This window comes from Equus caballus, chromosome 18 (genome assembly GCF_041296265.1).
Source record: "Equus caballus isolate H_3958 breed thoroughbred chromosome 18, TB-T2T, whole genome shotgun sequence".
Taxonomy (NCBI): Eukaryota; Metazoa; Chordata; class Mammalia; order Perissodactyla; family Equidae; genus Equus; species Equus caballus.
In genome coordinates, this window is record NC_091701.1 from 15763414 (window position 1) to 15784801 (window position 21388).

The window sequence follows — 21388 nt, forward strand, 5'->3', positions numbered from 1 at the left end:
TTGACTGCCATTTGAAGCTCTGAATTCCACCATTTAAACATCAGTCTAGGCGTACTTAACCATCCATCGCTTAGCCATTTTGTTATCCTCCTTGGATTCTTCCTGGCCAATCCATGCACTTTAGTCAATTTCCATTACCTATTGACATTGTCCCACTGACAAATATGTTTACTCTCCAATATCTTTGATAAGGCTATGCCCTTATCAAGATGCAATGTCTTGCCATTGGTCTTTCAGTTAAATAGACAGATGAATCCATTACCTTTGCCTATCCAGTGACAGCTCATCTTAGGTAGATTTTATTATCCTATGGAAATGTTTTCATAGTCATGCTTAATATCAACACACTCAAGATGAGAAAACAAAAGGCATATGGTATCAAAGACAGTAAATTTTTGATTTTTCTACTTATAAAGTAATGTACATATATATCATAGAAAACTTGTATACTACGAACATATCAAGTAAGAATAACTGCGAAAATTTTAATGTTTCCTTCCACAACACACAGTTGAGATCTCATTGTATACCATGGTTTACATCCTTTTATCTTCTCTTAAAATGATAGATTAGGTATTTTACCCTTCATTAAAAATTCTCCATTTGCTATTTCAAATGCCTAATACTTTTGGTCCAAATTGACATTATAGAAAGAAAAATAAATTGAAACATGATAATTGGACATATAGAAGAGAAAAAGTGGCAATATTTAAAATGCGCAAAAAGGAAATGTGGACGTTGTAGCCCTGAACATAGTGTCACAAAGTAGCACTGAGAAATTTTGTTATCTGACAAACTAATTCACACATCTAAACAACAGATGCTGTGACTCTTCACATGTGTAATGGCATGCCTTTACCAATTTCTGCATTTTTCAATTAAATCTTTAGGGAATAAAATTGATCACTGAACTACAAGAAGGATATAATTGAACCATGAGGTAAGACTTAATTGAATAGGAAATTGACTTAGTTGAATAAAACGGAAGTAGTACATTGATTTAAACAGAAACAACATTGAAATAAGTGACAAGAAGAATGATTAAAAATTCACAAAATCCAAGACAATCAGATCTTGGGATGAATAAGGGAAATATAAAATATATTAAAATACTTATAGAATGATTACCTTTATCAGAAAACTATAGTTACTTCTATGGGTAAGTTCAGTGGAAATGCAATCACTTTGGGCAATAGGTTTTTGTTTCCGAGATTGGATGAAATCACTTCTTAAGCATATTTAGCCTTTTTTTAAAACAGTGTTAAAGTTTATAAGAAAAACTCAGTTGATTAAAGAAAAATGCTGATGAGTCCAAGTTGTATAATGGGTTTAATCATATTTTGTCATATGCCTAGGCTGTAATTTATCTAACTATAAACCTATAAACAGCTATTATACAAATTTATGTTCTTAGAAGAAGATTGATCATATAAGAATACATGGATAAGTCATTGTGACCATTTTCTATTTCAGCGGAGGCGGTGGGATAAAAGTAAAGGACAATTTCCATTTCAAGTATCTGAACCCTCAACCCAAATTAACCCAAAAAGGTACTGTATTGTATGTTTGGCTTCAGGTACAACTTGATACAATGGTTGAAATGATGTTATCAGGGGCATGGGTACTATCTTACAGATTTCCTTTAGATTGCTCCATTCAGACAAGCTTTCCCTTCACAATCAAAGATGACGATAGCACCTAGACACTTTTCACCCTCTCACTTTCAAGCCCAACAGGAAAAAATTAAGATTCTTTTTCCAGGATCCTCAATCAGAGATTTGTTGCTCTCACTGGTCCTGGTTGGGCCAGGTAAGCAATTTTGTCCTGGGTTAGGGATATGCAGTGTACTAACATGCACAGGACTAAACTTCATGCCCAGACTGGCTAAGGGTTGGATATGTGTTGATTTTTAAGAAAGAAATTATTTCATAGATGTCAGAAAAGGGTAAAGGTTGGTTAAGTGAAACAGACAACAGATGTATTACACAGTGTCTATGAATTGTTGATGATTGATTATACTTATGAAGGATGTTACTTACAACAAAAACAATGCCTATCCAAACTTATCATAAACCGGCATTTCATCATGCAAGATAGTGCAGCACAATTGATTATAACTGTGTGTGCATGTGTGCACATGTAGGTGTATACGTGTGTGTGTGTAAGTACTTGGTGGCAGAAGAATGGATTCATAAAAGGAAATATATCTTAGTAACTGCTAAAATTCTGAGAAAATTTTCCAGTTTGTTTGGAGTGCTGTCATATTTCGAAGTCATGCTTTCCCTAGAGAAAAATGACTTTGCCTGAAATCATAAGACTTCTGTGGTGCATTGGGGAAGTCTGCCAGGAGGAATATGTGCTGTTGCCAGGATGTGTAGTCTACTGAGAGGGGAAAAACATGTTGGCAGGAGATCAGCCTGAGACTGCTGAGGAGATGTAGATGTATGCCCTGGAAGAATCACAAATCTTCATCAAAGTTTCATGTCTCCTGTTGAGTTGTTAAGAGTTATCAGATTTGCCAAGGAACAGATTGAATTTACAAATGATTCTTGCCAATAAGGATAAACTCTAAACATACTATTTAAAATCAATCACTTAGTGTTATAACATCATCACAGTAAGTATGCTTTTTATCACTGTGGTTATTTTCCTCAAACTACTGATTCCAACCCCACCTCTGATCATGATTAACCAAATCTTGAATACTAAACATCATGGGTAAGTTCAAGTTCCACCTCTCCACCATGAGTCCTTTCCAGACAATATTGTATAAGCTATATATATGCATAATATAGTGTGTATATGTATATATAAGCATATATAGTGTGATATATATACAAATGAAAGAAAGATTATGTTTTATACACTTGAAATAAAATCTGACTCTTCTACTTCCTAAGCATTTCATTTTTGGACTGGTTACATTAGCTATCTATAATCTACTTTTGTCATCTGAAATATGAAAAAAAAAACATGCTCCAAATAAATTGTTTGAATATAAAATACTCTAATGAATGTAAAAAAATGCCATATCTTGTACAGACTATGGGCTCAAAAAGTGATCCTGGGTTTGTTGATGATGGAAGTAGCAATGTTGATTATGGTGAATTAGTTAACATTTTTAAAATTCTCCACTTCACGTATATTCCATCTTTACTACTATCAGATATTGTCATTAACCATTAAAAAGTGCAGGGCCGGCCCCGTGGCGCAGTGGTTAAGTTCGCACGTTCCGCTTCTCGGTGGCCTGGGGTTCACTTGTTCAGATTCCAGGTGCCGACATGGTACTGCTTGGCAAGCCATGCTGTGGGAGGCATCCCACATATAAAGTAGAGGAAGGTGGGCACGGATGTTAGCTCAGGGCCAGGCTTCCTCAGCAAAAAAGAGGAGGACTGGCAGTAGTTAGCTCAGAGCTAATCTTTCTCAAAAAAAAGAAAAGTTCATGCTTCTCTTGAGAAGGAAATATTCAAATTTCCTTATTTACTATATTATTTAGAATAGAACTGAGTATATGGTTAGTATTTATATATCTCATTGAATTAATGTCTAAATCCCCCCATTTTGAGTACTGTGTAATCATCAAATAAATTTGATGACAACTAGGCAAGGAGAATAGAGTGAAGTCCCAAGGGTTAATTACTCACCCAATAATGATAAGATAAAAAAAAAGAAGAAGAGATTAAGATTCAAAGCCAATGATGAATGGAAACCAAGGCAATGTCATGAGCTGATATATTAATAAACAAAGGTAGTAAATCCATACAATGGTATATTATTTGTCAATAAAAAGGAATGAAATAATGATACACACTACAAGAAGGATGAGCCCTGAGAACAATCTAACTGAAAGAAGCTAGTCAAAAGAGTCACATATTGTCTAATTCAATGTGTAAGAAACGTCCAAATAGGAAAATCCATAGAAATAGAATTAAGTCATAGGTGAGCAACAACTTAGGTATGTTATGACACAAGGTGTCTTCTCTGCTAGAATTTCCAAGATGGCCTCTGTTGAGCCGCAGTCACCGTTGAGTGAGGCACAAGGGTAACAGTGCCCTATCTGCTCCTTGGGATGAGCTCACTGACGACAGAATTACTACAAGAAAATATGAAGCATGCAGGCGCTTAGAGCCTTTTTGGACAAATATTTCCACACTTTGTTTTCTACCTTAGACACAGTTGATGGTTCATATTTCTCATCTTACTAAAAAGGTGCTCTGGGTTTTCTCAAATTCTCCATTCTTTACCATCTCTCCAAATATGATTTCTAATACTCAGTATCTTTTTTAATTCAAGCCACCTGTTTGTACAGATGGCAGCTTGCTCACTTTTATGCAAGAGCTAAAGATGTAGGCCTGACAAAACACAAGAGTTAAACTGTCAACTTTGCTTTGCTTCTCCAAGTTTAAAGTGAGTGAAAGAATCAGAGAGAACAGACGTCTCTCCCTAAGGATTGTATTTCACCTTTTTTTTTGTCTCCTATGATCTTTTAGAAAACATGATATGAGGTTCTTTGCACTGAACATTACGTTTCTGCTTCAAAAAGGTGAACCTTCTTGTCCCCCTTCCTAATATGACACTTACGGTATACATCATTAAGCAGACAAAAGCCACAATCTGCAGATCTCACCTCAGTTCACCTATATTTTACTGTCGTAACTTTTGCTCTGGGGCACAGCTGGAAGCACAAATACAATAAACTAGTAGATAACTGTGTTCACAGATGCAAATACGATTAAGAAAATAAGCACTATTATTTTTGTCCTTATCAAAGCGTTCCGATAAAACAAGTAACAAGATAATACACACAACTTTTCAATCTATGATGAGAATAGTCAATCAACTATTTGTTAAGTGTTTACCATGCTCCTAGGAGATATGAAGGGGAAGAAAAAGGCACCTAGAATCTAGTCAGTAAAATAAAATAAAGTCGTTATGTGGTACATTAAAAAACAACAATGACCATTTATTAACATCTGCAATAGGAAAGGCATTGTGTTAGAAATTTTTACTTATTTAATTTTCACAATAATGGCCCTTTTTGCATACGAGAAAATTGAGCCTCAGGGAACTTAATTAACTGGACCGACATTATACAATTAGGAGAATGGTGGAGCCAGAATTCTAATGGGAGACAGACTTTAAACACAATTCCACAACGAAAGTTGAAATGGCTGCTTCAGGGAATGCTACTACCTGGTCTCTATCTCCTTCCAGCGCACGGCCCACCCAGTGCTGGCTGGTGCCCTGACCTGTAGCACACAGAGGCAGCAGGGAAGGGGCAGTTCTGGAAAGTCCTTGCAATGTTCCTTTATGGGAAATAACTGAGGACCGAACATGGCAAATTCAGGAGAACGTGCCTCCATGTCTATTCTGCAGAGTACACGCTACTGCTTCTTTCAGCCTTGTCAGCATCAGCTGTCAGAATCTTGTCAGAAACCAAGGTAGCAGCCAGCAGCATCTGGCTAACAGTGGAGCTAGTCCCTGCTTTACAGGTGCAGCCAAACCCACCTCTGAAGCTCAGCGAGGACACAGTGATCACCTCTAAAGGGTCAAGGGGAATCAGGAGGCTGGAGAAAGCTTGACCTAGTCCTCCTGCTCTTACACTAGACCCCAAGCCATCATATCAAAGATGAATATATGTGCTTGTCTACTTAAAAAGTAATTATGTAGTTTCTTTACATTAAAAAATGATTCTTTAATTAATTCCAAAAGATTAAAAAATCATCAACATCCTATTTATACAACTTTCTATGCAAGATACTTTTTTATTATGGTGAAATACTCATAAAATTTACCATCTCAACTTTTAAGTGTACAGTTCAGTGTATTAACAACACTCACTGTGCAACCATTACCATCATCCATCTCTAGAACTCTTTGGATCTTGCAATACCGAAATTCTGTATTCATTAAGCAATAACTCTCCAATCCCCTCTTTCCCCTGCCCCTGACAATCACCATTGCACTTTCTGTCTCTATGATTTTTCCGCTTTCTTTCTCTATGATTTTGACTGCTCTAAGGATCTCATGTAAGTGGAATCATACAGTATTTGTATTCTTGACTGGTTTATTTTTCTTGGCATTGATCAGAACTTCCTTCCTTTTTATTTATTTATTTATTTTTTGAGGAAGATTAGCCCTGAGCTAACATCTGCTGCCAATCCTCCTCGTTTTGCTGAGGAAGACTGGCCCTGAGCTAACAACTGTGCCCACCTTCCTCTGCTTTATATGTGGGATACCTGCCACAGCATGGCTTGACAAGCAGTGCGTAGGTCCATGTCCAGGATCTGAACTGGCAAATCTTGGGCCACAAAAGCATAATGTGTGAACTTAACCACTGTACCACTGGGCTGGTCACCAGAATTTCCTTCCTTTTGAGATGAATGATATTCCAAGGTATGTATATACTCACATTTTCCTTTCCATTCATCCATCAGTGAAAACCTGAGTTGTTACCATGTTTTAGTTATTGTGAATAATGCTGCTATGAACATGGATGTACAAATATCTTTTCAAGTCCCTGATTGCAATTCTTTTGGGGATAGACCCAGAAGTGGAATTTCTGTTTCATATGATAATTCCATGTTTAATTCTTTGAGAAACGACCATACCGTTTTACACAATGGCTATACCCTTTCACATTCCCACCAACAGTGCTCAAGGGTTTCAAATTCTCCACATCCTTACCAACCCTTTTTATTTATTGATTTTAGATAGCAATCATCCTAATGAGTATAAGGTGATACTTTATTGTGGTTTTGATTTGCATGTCACTAATAGTTAGCGATGTCGTGCATCTTTTCAGGTATTTACTGGCCATTTGTATATCTTGGAAAAGGTCTATTCAAGTTCTTTGCCCCCCCCTTTTTTTTGTGAAGAAGATTGGCCCTGAGCTAACATCTGTGTTAATCTTCCTCTATTTTGTATGTGGGATGCCACCAAAGCATGGTTTGATGAGTGGTGTGTCGGTCCTTGCCCAGGATCCAAACCCATGAACCCCAGGCCACCAAAGTAGAGCATGTGAACCCAACCACTAGGCCATTGGCTAGCCCCTCTTTGCCCATTTTTGAATTTGGTTGTTGGTTTTGTTGTTGTTGTTGAGTTTTAGGAGTTCTCTAAATATTCTGGATTATTGACCCCTTATCAGATACATGGTTTGTAAATGTTTTTCCCCATTCTGTGGGCTGCCTTTTTACCATTGATAGTGTCTTTTGATGCACAAATGTTTTTAATTCTCAGGAAGTCCAAGTTGCTTGATTTTTCTTTTGTTCATCTGTGCTTTTCTGTCCTATTAAAGAAATCATTGCCAAATCCAATGTCGTGAAGCTTTTGTACTATGTTTTCTTGTAAGAGTTTTAAAGTTTCAAGTCTTCAATTTAGGTCATCTTTCCATTTTGAGTTAATGTTTGTATATGGTATTAGATAGGTGTGCAACTTCCATATTTTGCATATTGATATCCAGCTTTCCCAGTATCATTTGTCAAAAAGATTGTCCTTTCCCCACTGAACATTCTTGGCACCCTTGTCCAAAATCATTTGACCATATATGTGAGGGTTTATTTCTGGATTTTCCTTTGTATTCCATTGTACATATGTCTTTCTTTATGCCAGTACCACACTGTTTTGATTACTATAGCCTTGTAATAATTTCTGAAATCAAGCAATGTGAGTCCTCCAACTTTGTCCTCCTTTTTCAGGAGTCTTTTGGCTATTCAGAGTCCCTTGTGATTCCATATGAATTTTAGGATGGGTTTTTCTCTTCTGCCAAAAAAATTGCTGAACTGAATCTGTAAATCACTTTGGGTAGTAATGACATCTTAACAATATTAAGTCTTCCAATCCATGAATATGGGATATCTTTTCATTTATTCATATCTTCTTTAACATCTTTCAGGATTGGTGATATTTCTTTTTTAAATGTGGTAGAATTCACCAGTGAATCAATAAGGTCCAGGGCTTTTCTTTGTTGGGAGAGTTTTGATTCAGTTCTCTTACTAGTATAGCTCTATTAAGATTTTCGATTTTTTCATGATTTAGTATTGATAGGTTTTATGTTTTTAGAAATTTGTACACTTCATCTAAGTTATCCAATTCATTGATGTACAGTTGTTCATGGTACTCTCTTAGATCCTTTTTATTTCTGTGGAATCATAGTAATGCCCCCACTTAGATTTCTGGTTTTAGTAATTTGAATCTTTTCTCTTTTCTTCTTAGTCCATCTATTTAAAGGTTTGTCAATTTTGTTGATCATTTTAAGGAATGACTTTTTGGTTTCATTGGTTTTCCCTATTGATTTTCCATTCTTTATTTTATTTTTTTCAGCTCTAATCTTTATGATTTCCTTTCTTCTGCTGGCTTTGGATTTAGTTTTTCTTCTTTATCCAGTTCCTTAAATTATTGTTAGGTTGTTGATCTGAGAGCTTTCTTCTTTTTTAATGTAAATGTTTATTGCTACAAATTTCTCTCTTACCACTGCTTTTGCTGCATCCCATGCATTTTAGAGGCATGGTGTGTTCTCATTTTCACTCGTCTCTAAGTATGTTTTACTCTCCCTTGTGATTTCTGCCTTGATCTATTAGTTGTTTAAGAGTTTGTTCTTTCACTTCTATAGATTTGTGAACTTTTCAATGTTTCTTCTATTAGTTATTTCTAACTTCATCCCATTGTGATCAGAGAAGATACTTTGTATGATATCTATCTTTTTATATCTATTGAGATTTAATTTGTGGCCTAACATATGGTCTATCCTGGAAAATGTCCCATGTGCAGCACTTAAGTAGAATCTATATTCTCTTGGTTGCTAGGTAAAGTATTCTCTATATGTCTGTTACAGCTAGTTGATTAATTGTGATGTTCAAGTCCTCTGTTTCCTTATTTATCTTGGATGTGGTTATTCTACCCTTTGTTGAGAGTGGAGTATTAAAGTCTTCAGCTATTATTGTACGGCTGTCTATTTCTTCCTTCACTTCTGTCAACTTTTGCTTCATATACTTTGATGGTCTATTATTACACTTATAAATGTTTGTAATTGTTATTTCATTTAAACGTATATTATTATCTGTTATATAAATGTTTGTAATATCTTCTTGCTGTATTGAATCCTGTGTTAATATATAATATTGCTCTTTGTCTCTTTTAAGCTTTATTGATTTAAAGACTGTTTTGTCTGATATCAGTATAGTCACCCATGCTCTCTTTCGATTACTATTTGCATGGAATATCTCTTTTCATCCTTTCACTTTCAACCTATTTGTGTCTTTGGATCGAAAGTGAGTCTCCTATATGAGCATGCAGTTGTCTCATATTATTTTTTTTTCCATTTGACAATCTTCTCTTTTTATTGGAGAGTTTAATCTATTTACATTTAATTGCTGGTAAGTAATTATAAGTTATTACTGATAAGGAAGGGCTTACTTCTGTCATTTTAATATTTATTTTCTATATGCCTTATAGTATTTTGTTCCTCATTACCTGAATTAGTCTTCTTTTGTGTTTAGTTGTTTATTTGTAGTGAAATGTTTAAATATCCTTCTCATTTCTTTTTGTGTATATCCTACAGCTATTTTCTTTGTGCTTACCATGGGGATTACATTTACCATCCTAAAGTTATAACAATCTAATTTGAATTTATACTAGCTTAACCTCAATAACACACAAATCTCTGTTACCTTATAGTCCCATCCCCACCCCTTTTAGTTGTTGAAGTCACAAAACTATTTATACATTATGTGTCCAAAAACATAAACTAATAATTTTTAATGCATTAGTATCTTAAATAACATAAAAGATAAAATGTGGAGTTACAAACCAAATTTACAATAATACTAGCTTTTAGACTAATACATAATTTTTAAATGTGTTAATCTCTTAAATCATGTAGAAAACAAAAAATGAAGTTATGGGGGGCTGACCCGGTGGTATAACAGTTAAGTTTGTGTGCTCCACTTCGGTGGCCTGGGGTTCACCGTTTTGGATCCTGCTTGCGGACCTACACACCACTCATCAAACCATGGTGTGGCAGGCATCCCACATATAAAATAGATGAAGATGGGCACAGGTGTTAGCTCAGAGCCAATGTTCCTAGCAAAAAGAGGAGGATTGGCAATGGATGCTAGCTCAGGGTTAATCTTCCTCAAAACAAAAATCAAGTTATGAACCACTGTTACAATAATTCTAGCTGTTATAATAGCCCATGTATTTACCTTTATTGCGATCTTTTTTTCTTTATATGGCTTTGAGTTACTGTCCAGTGTCCTTTCATTTCAACATCTAGAATTCCTTTTAAAATTTCCTGTAAAGCAGTTCTAATGATAATGAAGTCCTTCAGCTTTTTTTTTTATCTGGGAATAACTTAATTTCTCCCCCACTTTTAAAGGACAGTTTTGCTGGATATAGATTTCTTGGTTGACAGATTTATTTCTTTTGATACTTTGAATATATCAGCCCACTGCCTTCTGGCCTCCAAAATTTCTGCTTCTTTCTTTTGAGGATAATTAGCCAGCCCCTCCAAAGTTTCTGATGAGAAATCTGCTGATAATTACATTCAAAGGAATGCTTGTATGTGATGTTTCTTCTCTCTTGTTTCTTTCAAAATTCTCTTTTGTCTGTGCCTTTTGACAGGTTGATTATAATGTGTTTCAGTGTGGGTCTCTTTAGGCTCATCCTACTAGAGGTCATTGAGATTCTTAGGTGTTTATATTCACATCTTTCATTTAGTTTGGAAACTGGCCATTATTTATTCAAATATTCTCTCTACTCATTTTTTGCTCTCTTCTCCTTTTGGGAGATTCCCACAATGCCTTACGTTGGTCTGCTTGATGGAGTCCCACAGGTCCCTTAATCTTTGTTCACTTTTCTTCAATCGTTTTTCTTTCTGTTCCTTATACTCATTAATTTTCATTGTCTTATCTTCAAGTTCACTGATTCTTTCTGCTGCCTGATTAAATCTGCCTCTGAATTCCACTAGCGAATTTTCCATTTCAATTGTTATACTTTTCAGCTCCATAATTTCTTTTTGCTTTCTTTGTAGGTCTTCTCTTTACTGACATATCCATTTTGTTTGTACATTGTTTTCTTGACACTTTCTATGTCTTCTTTCAGTTCTTTGAGTATCTTTAAAACTATTATTTTAAAGTCTTTCTCTAGTCGATCTGCCATCAGGTCTTCTTCAAGTCTTTTCTACTGTTGGCTTATTTTTGTTTGTTTGTTGGAATGGGTCATACTTTCTGGTTCTTTGTAAAACTTTTGATTTTTTGGCGAAAATTGTTCATTTGAATTTGGTAATGTAATAACTCTAGATATCACATTCTCCCTTTTCCCCAGGGTTTGTTATGTTTTGTTTTTGTCTTTTTGATTGTTTTAGGCTGTTTCTGTGCTGAAGATCAGCTTGAAGTGTAAACCTGTATTTTCAGGTCTTTTATGATGCTGTGCATTTCCCTGGGCATGTGCAGTGACTTTCTAATTGTTCTGTGCATACCGTCGATTTTGAATGTACTAATTTTCAATACCTGGCTCCCAAAGAGCAAAAAAGAGAAAAAATAAAACGGGGGGCGTTGACCCTTTAAATCGCCTGGAAGTCACTTCCACCAAAGGAGGAGAAGCTTATAACTGTCGGGGGAGGGGCAACAACAATAACCACCACTTCTTTGTCTACACCTCTTTGATCAAAGCAGCAATCAGTGATTAGAGCACAGATCCTCGATATTTGGAGGACAGGGCCCTTTGTGTCCACCCTAGCTCCCGCAAGCTGCTCCAGGAACATGTGCACTGCTGACTGCCCCAGGCTGGGATGTGAGGGAGGCATAGCTGTTACATTGCTACGTGGTGAAGTTGACTGATATTCTCCGCAATTTACCATTCAAACCTTCCCCTGGAAGTTGCGAGCCTTCAAGAGACTCCGGAGATGCAAAATAGCTACATTAGACAGATTCTTCCAGTGCAGTTGTTGTCTAGGTGGGGAGACAGATTCCTGGTGCTACCTTTTCTGCCATCTTTCAAAAATCTTCTTCCTTGTTTTTATGACTTAAATGGTAACACGATTTATTTTAGATATTATAGAAAATATTAAAAAGGAAATTAAAATTCTATCAGTCCTTGTGATAGTTAATTTTATGTGTCAACTTGACTGGACTAATGGATGCCCAGATAGCTGGTAAAACATTTTTTGTCGGTCTGTCTGTGAGGGTGTTTCGGGAAGAAATTAACATTTGAATCGGTCTACTGAATAAAGAAGATCACCAATGTAACTGGGCATCATTCGGTCCTATGAGAGTCTGAATAGAAGAAAAAGGTAGAAGAATAGTAAATTTGCCCTTTTTGTTTGAGCTAGGGTATCTATCTTCTCCTGCTCTCAGACATCAGTGCTCCTGGTTCTTGGCACTTTGGACTCAGATTGAATTATACCACCAGCTTTCCTGGTTCTCTAGTTTGCAGATGGAAGATCGCGGGTCTTCTTGGTCTCCATAACTGTATGAGCCAATTCCTAGAACATGTCTCCATATATGCGTGTATAAATATATACGTACATATATGTATATGTATCTCCTGTTAGTCTTGTTTATCCAGAGAACCCTCACTAATAGGTCGTATATCCAAAGATAATGCTATTAGATTTCTTTCTCTTTTTATATCAAACATTTTAAATCATACTAGATGGATTTTTGTATACAAATTTTAACTTTAATGATAGAAAGGCTATTCTAGATTCTTAAATATTAATTCACATTTTTTTGTAACGGCTGCAAAATGTTCCATTATGCAACGTGCGTAGGATTATTAAAATTTTGTGTACTGTTGATGATGACATTCCTTTGTAGTAGTAGACATAAGTTCATTAAGTGTAGTGAATAATCAATAGTCTACCTTCAGATTGTTACCCAAATTTTAACAGAAGTAGAATTTCATAGTACTTGTATTTCTTTTGCATAAGTTTTGATTATTTGTAAGTTTAGTGTTTGCATTTTAATAATTATGTTTAACACTTCCTAATAGAGAGAAATTTATTTTTAATGTAGTACTAATAAAGTAGAGGTAGAAGGAGGTGCTTGGAGTCCATTTTCTGTAGTATTTACAGAGTTTTTAAGATATATATATCACACTGCTATCTAAATATAAAAGAACAAAAGATGTGATATTTATCTACAGATTCCAAGTCCCTGTTATTGAGAGCCCCAGCTACTCTCTTTTTAAGGTGCTGAAAAGCCTCTTGCTGGTTGGGAAAAGCACCTGAGGTTGGCCAGTGTTTCCCACCATTTCACAAAGTGCCACAATTATCTCCTTTCAAACATTTATCAGAATTTCCATCAGATTCCCTCAGAACAAGAGATCTCCTCCAATTGTCAATAACTGAAAGCAATTCACAGAAAGATTAGAAGATATGATGTATCTTAAAATGTTCTTCAAGGATGCTAACACAAATCTTACTAAAAATGGTCCATAGGTAAAAAGTTTGGGGGATTGTTAAACAAAGCTGAAAATATTTGCCTGTTTATGCCTACTGCAGTGGTATTCAGATTTCTTACTATGATGGACTATTCACAATAATTATGATTATTTCTAATCTTTTTTTTTCTTTTTCTAGTAATGGGGAGATTTATTAACATCTAACAAAAATGATGGTGCACTATTCTTGGGACATACTGTCAAATATAGTTTGTGTTTATGTAAAGAGTTGTGTTAGTTCCTTGAGGACACTCCATTTTTAATAACCATATTTGTATAAACCAAATTAAACAATTACCAATGTAAGGGGTCATTGTGTTCAAAGGTCATGAGTGGAGTATTGCTATTTCTTATGCCTCCAGAATCTCTGTGGCTGAATTTTTAAGAATCCCAAGTCCATGTAGTCTCTAGAGTCTTTTCTAATTCCTGCCTCCATGGGTTGAACCCATTAGAGCCTGGCTGAGAGGCAAGAGGACCCTTATGACTTCTCAACCCCCCCCCTTCCCACATTAAGTCTTTGTTTTAGTTTTTAGAGCAGTCTGGTGCTAAGATTTAGATTTTTGAAAGAAAAAAAGGTTTCGCTTAAACCTTGAGAACAAGCTAGGCATCTTATTGCAATTTAAGAAAAAATTTCACTTTTGTGTTTATGTACATACAGTGAATAATAGAGTAGTATTTGCTTATAATTGGTATTTCTCTTGTATAAAGATCTACTTGAGGTCTCAAGGTGTAGAGAATGCTGGACAATGACAGAATTTAGCCATTCTTGTGTCCAAGGAATTAATATCATTTCACAGCACCTTGAATTCTAATTCTACTTCTAACAGAAACTTTATTCCCAATACGTACACACCAGTCCACTGGGAATCCAAAAATTCCAGCTTCTCATTGAGCCTATAGCCTATCAGTAAGATGCTTTCTGTCTTTCTTCCACAATAGTTTCATGAGGGAGTCAGTGATAAGCCATCCTCTAAGCATTGCTAGATAATGTTCACACACATACACAGCTGCAGTCATGTATATAAAATGCTACATGAAAATTATCATTTTCCAGATTTCACAAAAAAACAGTACTCTAAAACAACATGAAATAATTAATTTAGGTTGATAAAATCTTTACAATCTAAGTAAACATAAAGTTAGCCTATTTCTAGAGTGTTACATAAAACCGCACTCTTTATGCTTCTACATATTCTCCATGGCAGTCAGCCAGAGAGAACCTTTGGAAGACAGAAAACCCATCCTGGAGCCATTGAAGTTTATTCTTGCCCATTCTGAAAAATTGGCTGATATTGATAATTGTTATAAAAAGTTTACCCCATGAGCCTCATAGGCTGCCAAGAATGTAATTGGGCTGAAACGGAAGGCTGGTATTAAGCTTGCATCTGGTTCTGAGTCAAGGAGCCCTCACTCTTTGACTGGTGTCAAGGGAAGTTCCTTTCATTTAGGGAAAACAGATGGAACAATTTGACTGAAATGGAGTTAATTTTGAGGAAATGTCCTAGCTTGTCCAAACTAATGGCAAGTTGGATAGGATTTCAAATAAATAAAAAACACCTGTAGGAGTTGGAGTTACTACCCCTGGCTCAAATAAATCAAATCAGAAAATATTTATTAGGCATCTACTATGGACGAGGCATGATTCCACTCGTGATTTTGTCAAATGTGATGTTGCAATGCTAATTATGACCCCTTTTTTCACTAAACGAATGTAACAAAACATAGTACTCTACAATAATAAATTTTTCAGAACACTTTTAGACCATGCTGTTATTTATTATTATTAATATATGGTTTTAGTGAAACTCAGCATTTACAGACATTCATAAAGTGGAAACTTGACCGTGCATTGTTATCCCTGAGAGCCACAACCATCTTCCTGGATGTCTTCTCGATCTTCCCCCATGACCTGCTCAAGAGTGGCAAATATATACTCTTTAGAAATTTGGTCAAGTATTTTGAATCTCTTAAAATTTCAACTCAACAATGACAAAAAAGTTGTATTCATAAATCCCTAAACTCTGAAGCAATTGCAATACTACAGCGATAAAATTCAATCAACGTTTATTAAATTGATACTATATACCAGGCACTAACCAGTCTATGAGCTGGGGATAAAAACATATGAATAACACATCTTTGCTCAGCGAAGAAGCTCAGAGTTCAATGGGGGACATAAGCAAATAAACTATTTCAGTACAAAGAGGAGTACTGTGATTAAGAGTAAAGACTTATGTTATCAACTGAAGGTAGCAATTGGCCATGTGTACTTTAAAACACCAACCAGAACTGACATATATTGTAAGTGTAAAATATGTACGGAGTTTTGAAAACTTGATATTAAAAAATATAAAGTATCTTATTTTTAAATACTGATTATTATATGTTGAAATGCTATTTGGGATATATATATAACAGAATTAATTTAGTCTGTCCCTTTTTATTTTTTTAATCTATCCTTTAGAAAATTTAGAAATTACATTGCATTTGTACGTCACTTTAGATTTCTATTGAACAGCACTGGTATGGACTCTGATGCTAGACCTCTTCTCTTCAAAACTCATTCTATCACTTACTAGCTGTGACACCTTAGGCAAGTTACTTCATTCTCTTTGCTTCAGTTTCCTTATATATAAAAAAAGGCTGATGATGATTATGGTTGTTTACTGAATAGGGTTATTTGGATGAGTAAAAGAATTAAAACATGTAAAAAGCTACTATTATTAAATAAGTAAGCACAGAGCATTAAGTAAACACATAGAAAGGGTACCCATCTCAGACCAGGAGAAGTAAATTCAATGAAGAATTCAAAAACGAAAAGAACATTCGTGGTTTCACTAAACCTTAAAAGAATGCCACAAAACTGTCCAAGTGTAAAAGGAGGGGAAGAGTATTCCAAAAATAGGGAAAATACGAATAAAGTCATCAAAACTTGAATGAACCATGGCCCGTTTCAGGAACTGAAAGTGGTTTTGAAGATGTAAGACTGAAAACTTCTTTGAAGCAGTGGTTGGAAGAGAGACTGGAGAGGAGTCAAAAGCCCATAGCTGCACTGCCCTATACTATTCTAAGGAATTTATGGAATTATGAATGCTCTCTACAAAATTAATCATACTGTCCTAGGCAAGTGAAAGGAAATATACAAAGAAAAGATCTGAAATGGAAATAAGTGATATCATGTAGGAGATTACTAAAATATTAAAAGAATTTATGAGAGGTAAGGCATATTTTCTCCTTCTCCACTTTGCTAACTCTCAAGGCAGGATGCTTTCATAGCTAGCTGGTTCTGCTTTTTCTACTTATTGAGCCTGTTAAGCCAACAAGCCTCCAAAACAGGTACTCATTTAATACACCCACTGTAAGCTAGGTTATGAAAATAAATTTTGGATTTTGTAAATTGGGCATGCCCACCAAAATAAATATTAATGCTCAGATTCTAATATGATAATGGATAGAGACTAACACTCATAAGTTGTTTACAACTTATCAAGACAAAATAGAATTAGAGAGACCTATCTCCCAGGTGAAAGAGAAAAGGCTGGGAGCTCTCTGAAAAGCTTGCTTCTGTCTTAGAGATATAGGCAGTGTTAAAAGAAAACAGAGGCACATTAAATATTTTAAGAGTTCATTTGAACAAACTGATTCCAAGTGGACAGCACCAAACCAAAAGTGGTTAGGAGCTCTCTGCTGTCAGAAGCTTGGGGAAAGGCTTTTATACAGAAGACACAGAAACAAAACAAAGAAACTACTTGATTGGCTATAGTTTAAGCACTTGTCCTGTTTGGGAAAGCCCTGTTGGCTGTTTGTGATTAGTTGTTCTTAAGTTTTGTTTTATTGCACTCTAGTGCCTTGACTCCGGTTTAGGTTTCACTTTACTTAGCAGGCTGCCAAGGCATTAGAGCTGCGCCAGTCTAATGGTCTCCTTGTTTAATTACTTTAACAGTAGTTACAATGGTATGTCATTAAGATAATAAAATAATAAGGAAGATGACTCTTCTGGAGAGAATATGGTATATTAAACTTTAAATATCTTAATATAAGATTATAAAAGTGAAATAGACAGATATATGCATGCATATTATGTATAGTATATACTAAATTTGTGATAGGAGAACCTATAACAATAAGAAACAAGCAATAATATCTGAAATAACTTTTAACTTTGATTACAGTCATTTTGTTGTCGTCTCCCCTAGTAATATTCACTGCTTTGTTGTCAATGTTTTAAACAGCCAGATACAAACAGCAGGACTATGCTAACATGCTGTGACGGTACTGCAGTGCACGTTCTCAGTGGATGATATCACAATAAGCACCTTAAATATTTCTTGGTAGTATGTTATTAGCATACTTCTCAAAGTTTGTCCATGTCCCATCTCTTTGTCACAGCCTACTCAGTGTTGAATGTGCCACTGAAGAAGTCTAGCACCTTTTCTCTTGTGTGAGCCATGCTCTTTCTCTCATGGCAGCAGTGTTGCCCTGTATAGTCTCATTAACAGATCATATTTATCAATCATTCACAGCTTAACGCTGTGATCTTCCCTCCATTTATATCTTTATGTTTGTTTTTTTAATTTTTTGTCCTTTAAGTTTAAAAGTAATGATACAATCAACATTAATTTTGAAAAGAATAAAATTCTAGCTAAGACTGAGATGCATCTTCAGATGAGTGAGAACTAAAAAGGAAAGAAAAATGTAAAAGGAAGTATGTATTACACTAAATCATCTCTATTTCAGGATCTAAGCTCCTAGGGGCCTATATCTTTACTGACCATTTATTACATTGCAAATCTAACCCAGACTCTTTTGGAGAGAAGAGCATAGAAAACTGAATTTTGAAAACAGCGAGCAATAAAGAGAAAAGAATGATGCAGAAATATCCTTGGTGTTAGGAAAGCAGATTGGGAAATGCTCAGGCAAACAATGATGGAATGTGACAGAAGCTATTAAAATCCTAATCCACATAAACATTCAAATTGCTTCTCATCTGGACACAGTTTCTTCTCCTAGTCTGAACTGCAATTAGAAATAATGGGCTTCACCCCTCTCAACCAGTGCCCAGTGAGAAAGGCATCTTTATGCCTTCCAACATTTGGGCCATAGACTCGTTCATATGCTATGTTTGATGCCCAGGTTTCTCTCTGTGCTATGAAATCCCGGTCCAAGACAAAACTGGAAAAAGATGGGGCAGTGACAGGATGATAAATGAGGTCCACCATGCTGAAGGTTGGTTTGTCCTCTTACGTTTTTGGCAACAGAAACAGATTTACCAACACGTCTGCCCCAAAATAGAGTCTTCCATAAAGTTTTAAGGTCAAATAGCCAATATTCACAATATTTAAAAATACTAACAGGTAAATCTTCTCTTTTCATCTTTAGTTAGATACCCAGATTCAAAATTCCTGCTTTAGAACAGATGACTTGTATAGACAAGAACTTTCTTTGTTTGTTGTAACTCCAACAAAATTAATATTTTGAAAATTTCAAACTAAAAAGACATATTAAGTTGCAATGGATCTATTTAGTGAGTATTTATTTTCTTCCCCTTAAAAAGAGATTTGTTAGGTTTCATTTTAAAATTGAATTCATCTAATGCAAATAAGTGCAATTAAATGTACAGATCTTACTGATATCCAAATTTTCAGGATACTACTCTTAAACAAAACTTAGAGAAGCCAACATTTCAAAAGTAATTTTAATCCATGATTATAGAACTTTTGAAAGGATGATAATTCTTTGAATGGAATTCAAATTACAGTTGAAAATGTTTTAATTGTAATAGTAGAGTGGCCACCTCTTCTAAATACCAGACTTCTGAAATTGACTACAAGCTAAAATCACAAAGTACAAATGACAACCAGCAAAGCTGTCATGTGGTTTCCTGATCTAAGTCACTTTATACATTGTCATCTAAAATTCAATTAACAATATGTCACTAGATTAAATTGCCTTTGAAAACATTTTAGAACACTTTCAATTTGAAAATTGATTTAGTCTTTTCTTACCCTCTTCTAAATAAGTTTAAGAATCGCAACTTTATATTTCATTTTTCTTTACATTATTTTCTTGATTCTCTTTATTCCTCCAAATTCTTCTAACCTACTTTTAGCAAAACTGGAAGACAATATTCTAATAGGGTCCTGGTTCTGTTATCTCAGTGTGTTTGCAACCTCTCCTGATCACCTAAGGATTATAATTTCTGTTTCTCAAGGTCCTTCCTATGTACAGATTGTTCTATATAATGAAGCTTGCTACAGAAGTCAGCAGTAAGCACTTCGTGTCATTCTTCTAATAATAATTTTTAAAATTTCATTAAAAACGTCTTGTGTCCTTAAGTGTGCCATATTAAATAGCAATCCATTTCAATCAATCCCACAAGCATAGTGAGCATTATCGTCTCTTGCCTTATATTTTTAATGACTGATTTCATTTGTGAGTAGGTTTGTGTTTTGAGGGCATATGTGCATGTGTGCATGAGTGCACATGTATTTATACTTTCTCTTAACGGCCACCAATGCTATTTGTACTTCTGCTTTTCATCACTATCGCTACCCTAAATTTTCCCAAGGCTTTCCAAGTTCCTGAGGAAACTAACATATTGTAGCAAAGCTAGGTACTTTGTCAGGATAATATTTGAAAGTTAAGAAAATGGATGGAGAAGAGCAGTAAACTGTAATCAATGTTCACACCATGGGCAAGGTACTTTCCATATATAGGTCATCTCTTTAATGTCACAACATTTTTAGGAAGATAATATTACCACCATTTTATCTGAAAGTAAACAAATCCAGAGAGATGCAGTAACCTGCTTCTAGTCATACTGATAATAAGTGAAGAACTCAACGTTGAACTAGATTTCTGACAAGAGCATCTATGCGTTAGTGCCACATCATAGTGTTTCAACCTTGTATATAGATTAGTAGTTACATAGTCAGAAAGCCAAATTTTAGAAAACTAAGGTTTTACTCTGTAGCCTTTTCTATTTTTCACAAATGTAATATGATTTATATTAATCCATCATCTCAAATGTTAATTTCGTTATAAAAATTACTAGCACTACACATGAACTACATTAACTTTATATAGGATGCTTTTACAGGAAACAAATTTTGGCAATAATCTTCGAAAACTGAAATAACTTACATTGCTTTATTATTGATACATCAAATAACAGTAAGTTTTCAGTATAATTTGGAGAACATTAATATTCCTAAAAATTTTCTTTTTTGTAGAAAATGTTTCCATTAAAGCATTTCTCTGTGTTCTGAAAAATGCTAGCTCTGTAAAATGCTACTTGGTGTTCCAAATGATGGGTTTCATGATTTTAAAAGCTCAGAAACCACTGCATTATAATCCTCATCTTAGATATCTCAAAATACATTTTAAAGAATCTGAAAGGTCCCTGATGGGAGGCAAGAGTGAAAAGATTTGTATGGATTGACATTCCCACATTAGTTTGTAAAGCGTAGGTCTATTATTTTTTTAGAAGCAGAAAATAACTCAATCAGGGATTCACGGGCAAACATTTTGGTGATATTGATCCAAAGCACACTTTTAAGTTAGCGGTTGCTTAAATAGTTAGTAAAACTGAATTCTTTAAAAATTCTGTTAACCATAGTTACCTATAATGGAATTTTGTATCAAGTCTTTAAAAAGGCAAATTAATATAAAAGAAAATAATCTGGGAAGCCAGTGTTTACTCATGACAAATTTAAAACCTATGGACATATCAGCCAAATGACCAAAATGTTCTGCTTATTATTTTACACTTTCTATTTCAATACATCTGGTGTTTCCTCAAATCTTAAAACAGAATTTCCCATAGCTAGGCAAGGATATTCTATTATTGCCATTAACCCTTATGTTTTGTACTAAATATTTTGACACAGTGCAATTTATTTCAGTAGTTTTTGCCCCCTCACTGTGAAAAAATATACTAGATCTTTTA

At 34.9% G+C, this 21388-nt stretch overlaps 1 protein-coding gene and 1 pseudogene across 4 annotated transcripts in view; one reads left to right on the forward strand and one right to left on the reverse strand.

Moving 5' to 3' along the window:
- DPP10 (dipeptidyl peptidase like 10) overlaps positions 1 to 21388 on the reverse strand; it is a 1231994-nt gene that overhangs the window by 306096 nt on the left and 904510 nt on the right. The window lies entirely within an intron of this gene.
- LOC138918758 (protein FosB pseudogene) overlaps positions 1686 to 21388 on the forward strand; it is a 34055-nt pseudogene continuing 14352 nt past the window's right edge.